General features: G+C 39.0%; 2 pseudogenes; both read right to left on the bottom strand.

Annotated features, from left to right (window-relative positions):
• Window positions 1-5,383: 5,383 nt before the first annotated feature.
• Window positions 5,384-7,709, bottom strand: part of LOC102257796 — a 21,391-nt pseudogene continuing 19,065 nt past the window's right edge.
• LOC102258107 overlaps window positions 6,159-7,709 on the bottom strand; it is a 7,081-nt pseudogene continuing 5,530 nt past the window's right edge.

Below are 7,709 nucleotides of genomic sequence, written 5' to 3'. Positions count from 1 at the left end.
TTTGATGTTGCTTTCAGACTCTTAAAGCCTGACCTATTCTATGCATGTACTGGATACCACACACAGAGACTTCAGCATGGAAAACTATCTATTAACCCTTCTCAGAGCAAAATCTGCCTCCTGTAGGCTGAAACTCAAGCTGTTTTTATTGGATCTTAACTCAAAAAAATTCACTCAAACCTACCACCTCCTTTCCAAAGAATGACTGAATGGGGAGTTTGCCACATAGAAACATTCCAAAAAGGAATTAGCTATCATATTGACTCTAATTTTTCTTCTATGGCTACAGTGGTAGCAAGATGTTGGTGATACAGGTTACAGCTGCATTAGCATCCTATATAATAAAACCCTAATATGCAAATCGACCTAACGGTGGAATGACTGGTAGCTGGGATGCACACTGACTACCAGGAGGCAGGCACTCAATGCAGGAGCTGCCCCCTGGTGGTCAGTGCGCTCCCACAGGGGGAGCACCTCTCAGCCAGAAGCAGGGCTCATGGCTGGTGAGCACAGTGGCCTTGGCAGGAGCCTCTCCTGCCTCCACGGCAGCACTAAGGAGCAGTGAGCAGGTGGGCAGTAAGGAGCGAGGGTCACGGACTGCACCGGGCCTCTAGTCCTTCACATAAAAAAACCAATTCGTAAGACAAAGGAATTATATATTCATCCCAAAGTACAAAAATAACATATGTCATGCCCTAGCTATTTTGGTTCAGTGGATAAAGTATTGGCCCCATGGACTGAAGGGTCATGGTTTCGATTCTGGTCAAGGGCATATACCTTGGTTGCAGGCTCAATCCCCGGTCCTGGTTGGGGCACTTGCAGGAGGCAACCAATCGATGTCTCACATCGGTGTTTCTCTCTCTCTGTCTCTCCCCCTCCCTTCTACTCTCTCTAAAAATTAATGGAAAAATATCCTCAGTTGAGGATTAACCAAAATAAATAAATAAATAAGTCACATTTAAGGCATTACATACTGAACTATCTCATAGGTTGTTAATGTTATTGCTATTACAAGCAAGTGTTCTTTATATGGAGAAAAATTGTATTATATTTTTTTACCTTTCTACTTCGTGACCCTAGAGCAGAATTAACTTGGCATAATGTTGACTCTACTCCTAAAAGGCAAATGCCTTGAAGAAAAATCTTGTTCCAAGAATCCCACACTCAGCTGCTAGATTAAGAGAATTAGCATAGAAAGATGCAAAGAATGTATTTTAGTTTAATACAGCTAATTCCAGATACACACATGGGTGGATCTATGTCACAGAGCAGTGACATTCCATAGAAGATCTACCTCTTTATGGAACAACCTTTTTTTCCCTCCTGCTTATTCCAAACAAGCATCCAGCTTTGTTTTCTATTCCTACAAATGACATTCCCATTGTAGAATCACATTTTTGTAAGATATACACAAAGTGTGATTTTTTAAAAGTAATTGTTAGATGAAGCAATTTATTATATACAGATTATGGAGATTTTAGTTGTCTTTTTTTTTTTCTTTAAGAAAATTCAATTACGCCAAGATCCCTGGCGGCATGTGTATTTGTCTATACCTCCAGAGTTTGCCATCAGCTGCAGATGCCATCTTCCTGGATTGCCTTTGAACTTCTCATGTTTTAGTACTTCAAAGAGGTACCAAGACAATAGTAGGGATGAAGAGAGTGGGCCTATTCCCCAATTCAGAAACTGTTAGACATATTTTATGAACCTAAATTGCTTTCTGTTTCATCATTTAAATCTTCTTCACCAAGGTATTAAAACTAGCTTGGCCCAGCTGGTGTGGTTCAGTGGTTGAGTGTCAACTTATGAACGAGGTGGTCATGGTTGGATTCCAGGTCAGGGCACATGCTGGGGTTGTGAGCTCAATCCCCAGTAGGGGGCATGCAGGAGGCAGCCAATCAATGATTCTCATCATTGATGTTTCTATCTCTCCCTCCCTCTCTCTTCCTCTCTGAAATCAATAAAAAAACATATTTTTTAAAAAACTAGCTAGGACACAGTAGATTGTATTAATTATATAGTCTATTAATTAAAGACTGTACATAAAATAATTAGCAATGAAGTCTCTATGCCAACTGGTTAGTCTATACTTTTCTTATTGATGTTGCAAAATAAATAGCAAGGCCTTTAAAAAAGTTATTTCAAATATACTATCACCTTCCTTTCTTGTAACATTCTTAAAAAGAGTTTTTACCATCATCAAATGACCCTCTGTTCTCTTGAATCCCATTGACAAGGGTTGCAAGTTCCTGGATTAAATGTATGCAATAAATCAACATTTCTAAATAAGATTTATATATTTAAAGAATCAATAGCTGTGACTTCACTACTCAGGATAAATTTCAATATAAAAAGACCTGATAAAATTTTCAATCTTTTAATAGCTTAAAACATAAGCAGTGACTGGTACCCAAACCAAAAAGAAAGCCAGCAACAGGTCTATTGAAAATGGTGCAGAGAGCCCATCAGACATTAAGTAAATACTTTGCTTCTGTTTTCTACTCTCTTTTTGTTTGGTTACCAGGGCAACCTGTTTTTGTGGGAGTCACTGGAATGTATAATAATTAGCTGCAATTAGATGCTTACATCCTACTGGCCAGTGGGATAGAGAGTAGTAATACTAAAAAGAAACAAAAGAGAAGAAGTGCACTGGTAAATGTGGACAAAGCTGCCATGCACTTTGAGACCCAAAGAAAAATTCTGTAAGCCTAATTATCTTTCACAGCTATTTTTAAATTTGCTCTTAAAAAAAAATGTCCATATCCTCTAGCCTGTGACTTCTCACCTTGTTGACCTTTCAAACTACTCCTTAGCTGTAACACATGTATTACACTTGATTTTACTTTTGTCACTCTCTAATTGTTTTATATATATATGTCTTATTCCTTTATGAGATTGTAAAATTCCTTCAGGACTTTTGAGGCAGGGTGGTAAAATGCAGAAAACTATGCAAGTGGAATCAGATGTGACGGATTGTGATCTAGCTCTGAAAGTAATTAGTTGTACAGCATTTAGCCAAATCTCTTTAACCTCACTGAGCCTCAGTTCCCATGTTATCAGATTCATGCCCTTAAAAGGTGTTATAATTAGTGTTATTTATATATATGATAGAGTCTTACTATTTATTTCCTGAATTAAGTTTAACTGATTCAATACATTAAAATTCTGTCTTAGAAAGCCCTAAATATATAGAAAATTAAGATAACTGCTTCTGTTCCAAATCTCAAAAGACACTATCACTTTGTTATAGACTCTCAGGACTCTAAATTTAAATCCATGGTTGGGCAGGGTGAAGGTGGCCTACTTCTGAGATGAAAAAAGGAAGCAAGTTAGATGGCTGTAGTTACACTCACAGAGAAAAATAACAGCATCAGTACACGCTCAGAGACTTGCCTGGCCGGACGTGTGAGAAGGCAAAGTAGCATTACAGTTGTTTCTCACCTAGATCCAGGAACTATGAACTACAGAGAAACTGTATACTTCAAATAGGCTCAACACGTTTTTAAAATACGTTTTTATTGATTTCAGAGAGGAGAAAGAATATCAATGTTGAAAGAGAATCATCAATCGGCTGCCTCCTCCACGCCCGCTACTGGAAATCCAGCCCGTAACCCTGGCGTGTGCCCCAACTGGGAATCGAACTGTGAGCTCCTGGTTCATAGTCAATGCTCAACCACTGAGCCACAGTGGCCAGGCATTAGGCTCACCACTTTTTAAAACAATAATATATATTAAAGTTGAGACCAATCACTAGACATATCACATGATTTCAAATCTGATTGTTTATAATCCAAAGATTTTCTAAATTCTTTTCCACTCACCTTGATGACTCCAGATGCTTTAAGCCCTTACTCAGCCAGCTCAAGCAACTCAAGGAGGTTATTTATTCAGGCTTTATTTTAATACCTCCAGTGGCAAGACACCATACCGCAAAGCCATTCATCCTGTATTCAAGCAGCTCTAATTGTTAGATAATTCTTCCTATGTTAAAACCAACTCCCTCTTTCCTATTATTCTATACATTGGGCCCAGGCTAGAATTGCTCTCATGACATTGTTTGGAATTTTTTTTTTAATTAAATCTTTATTGTTCAGGTTACCTGACCGAAAACGACAACCGCGCTCTCAGCCACCAGCCCGCTTTGCGCGCGCACCTCCGCACCTGAGTATTTTCCACACTGCGCCTCCTCTGAGCCTCGGTGTGCTGTTATTTTTCCTTCTAGTTGAAGAGTCTCTCCTCAGCCAGCCTTCCTGCGGTTCTGGGTGATGTCCGTTCCATCTTTTAGTTGTATTTTTGAAGTGGTTGTTTGCGGCAGCAGTCTGCGGTGTTTACCTATGCCGCCATCTTGGTCTCTCCATTGTTTGGAATTATTTTCCTCTGAGTACACATCAATTTTCCAAGTCCTAAGTCCTTCTTCAAAAGGTACCCAGAGCTAAACACAACCTTCTTTGCTGGATGACCAATACTGTGTACAGTAGGACTACCATCTCCATCATTAATTCAACAAGCATGATTATGCACCTGTTTGGGGCTATATGCTGGTGATACTAAGATAAATTAGACAACATCTTTGATTTCAGGGATACCATGATCTACAGGAGGAGCCAAGAATATTAGCAAATACATTCAACAAAAGAGCTGAGGGCTAAGGTTGAGAGCATGTATGTTTTCAATGCTCCCTGGGAATGGGAAAGAGCCAGGAAAAGTCTCATAGAGGAGGTGTTACCAGGCAATCAAAAAAAAAAAAAAAGAGCATTCTGGGAAGAAGCAATAGTAAATCTCTGACACATGACTCAACAACTCAACATGATAAATTCAGGGAACTTCAAAAAGTTCTCAATAACTGAAATGTCCAGTATGAGGCATGACAAGGCAGGAGCTTAGGTTAAAGAAGCAGGCAAGGGCTATGGTGGAGGATGTGTATGCCATACTTGTAGACTAGTGGTCTCCAAACTGGAATGCACATACCACAGGAGATGCACAAGATAATCCACTGGGGGAAAATATGAGAACTTCTATTTTGTTTTATCTTTACCACAATAATTATGCAAATATTAAACTTTACTAATACTTCATTTAGAGTGACACTGGCACCCTCAATAGGTTTGAATGTCAAACTGTCACATGTCATATACAGCAAGCAAAGCACCCTGAAGGAAAAATGGGATATCCACAATATGGAGGGGTAGACAGTTGACCATCATTCTATCATTCATTTTGTTTTTATTTAACAAGGTGCATTTTATGGTGCCTAGTTAAGTATATACATATATATGAATATTATCTACTTTTAAGTAAATAAACCCTCCTAAAATAAACAAGTGACTGAAAAAAAGATCTCTTCAAAGAAACCCTAAACTGTAGATAACACTAATAGGGAAAGCACAAGAGGAGCTAAGACAAAGGCAGAGCTGATCCTTCCACTCCTTGCATACTCTCTTTTAGTCAGGTAAAAATAGCAACAATACATTCAAGTCTGTTAAAATATATATCATCGACATATTTATATGTATATCATATATGACTATTTAAGTTATGGTTTTAAATATAGAATATGAAGAGCTTACAAATGTTTACTAATTTAATAAAGATTGATAAGCTTTCTGCAGGGTTTTTTACTTAGTAGTAATAACTTTAGTTAAAAATACTTATTCTTTCTGTCTTAGAAAACAAGGTCAAAAGACCAGTGTGGTGGGTGACCTTAGTAGATAATGCATTACCTCCTGCATACATTGTCCCTGCACCTGAGCACTGCACCTTGCTGTAACACCTATATCCTTACACCTGAGGATTCTAAATCTACAAATAATTAAACCAGAAGTACTCTGTGATTGATGTCTAGCTGATGAGAGAGAGAGAGAGAGAGAGAGAGAGAGAGAATGAATATTACTGTGCCTGGAGTGAAACAACACAGAAAAATTCTGCACTGGCTCTGGAGCTCACCAATGGGAGTGAGTCCCAGGTGCTCACAGCAGGAACCTTCTTGGTAACACCCCCTTTACTGGACCAGTCCTCCCTTCCTTTTCTCATTTCTGCCATGCCTTATTTTCTAAAAAGTTGGATAAAATTGTCATTAAATGTTTCTGTTCTTGATATTTGTTAGACTCTGTCAATAATGAAATACATGAAAATCAACCTTTTTTTATTATTATCTTCCAAAGCTTTTATTTAAGGGCAATGGTCCTTGATAGATTTTATATCTTGTTGAAAGCAGCCACATCCATGGAATGCACATAGTCCTTCAGCATAACTGTTTCAAATGTGTCATCTTTACACAATGTATTTGAAGTATTTTAATCGTATACCCCAATGGGACTAGTATGGAAGATCCCCGGACCAAGCCGTCTGCTTGAATGCTTCTGACACGCTTCTCTAATTTTGCCATATCCCTCTCATCATCCCAAGGTTTTACATCTAATATCATGGGAGACTTGGCAACAAGTGCACGTTATTGGCTTTCTTTGACTCATACTGTGCAAAGCTTTCTTCTCTTTGCCTCTTGTCTGCTTTGCTTTCCTCCTCTTCATCACATGCAAAGGAATCAATGTCATCGCCTTACTATCTGTAGCTCCACTTCCTGTGGTGTCTTCCACATTGGCAGAGCCATACTTACCCAAACTTTCTTCACTCCTGGCAGGCTGGCCTTGTCCTTTTTGTAAGACTTGATGTGAATATCCCAGCGGAGGGCATAATGCAAGTTGGCAGGTAGTGGTCTGGAAACTGCTTCAAATATTGCCACATCTGTTTGTAATGGCAAATACCCCTTGATACAGCTTGTGTCCACTAGGTAGTTGCTGAGCACCTGGAGGTCATCAGGGTTTTTCAGGTCTTCACAACCCAGGGCATCACCTGATCCTGGAGCTGGGTAGCAGCAGAAGAAAAGAGGAGCAGAGGTGGGGGTCCCAGCGCTAAGGGAAAAACATTACATAATTCCTTATACAGAGGTGGATAGAGATGGAGTTTCCCTGCTTCCCAGCTGGCCAAAGGTTAAAGGTCGTATATTAATCTTCTCATTCCACATTGTAAAAATCAGGGACTCTGAATTAAATGGGCCAAAAATTATCAACATGCCTTTCTTTGTGTTTAGAAATCAAAAAACAACTTTTTTGTGACCCAATAAAGTAAAATATAATGGAGAATATACATTCTCATTAGTATTGCTATCTTTTATTTTGTATCCTCACCCAAGGATATGTTTTATTAATTTTTAGAGAGAGAGGAAGGGGGGAGAGAGAGAAAAAAACATCAATGTGAGAGACAAACATCAATTGATTGCCTCTTATACGCGTACACCCTGGCTGGGGATTAAACCCGCAACCTAGGTATGTGCCCTGACCAGGAATTGAGCCCACAACTTTTTGGAGTAGAGGACAATACTCCAACCAACTGAACCACCCAGCCATGGCGGTATTGATATCTTTAAAACCACTCTGGTAAGGAACTACTGCATGTACATACAAACTTGACTAAAAGTACAGGGAAAAGAAGAGGTCCTAGGACAGGGGTGGGCAACCCCTGGCACGCGTGCCAAACATGGCACACCAGTAACTTTTGCTGGCACGCGAAACCCTCTCTTATAATCTTCCACTTACAATTTTTTTTCTTAAATCGACTTTTTTATTTTTCAGATAAATTCAGTGTAGGTGCATCTTAGATAAATAAATAATTTTACATAACAAGTTATCTTAAAGACCATAGACATGGATTGA

This window comes from Myotis brandtii, unplaced genomic scaffold (assembly GCF_000412655.1).
Source record: "Myotis brandtii unplaced genomic scaffold, ASM41265v1 scaffold194, whole genome shotgun sequence".
Classification (NCBI taxonomy): domain Eukaryota; kingdom Metazoa; phylum Chordata; class Mammalia; order Chiroptera; family Vespertilionidae; genus Myotis; species Myotis brandtii.
Note: the sequence above shows the minus strand (reverse complement) of the source record. Positions and strands in the feature narration are given on the sequence as shown.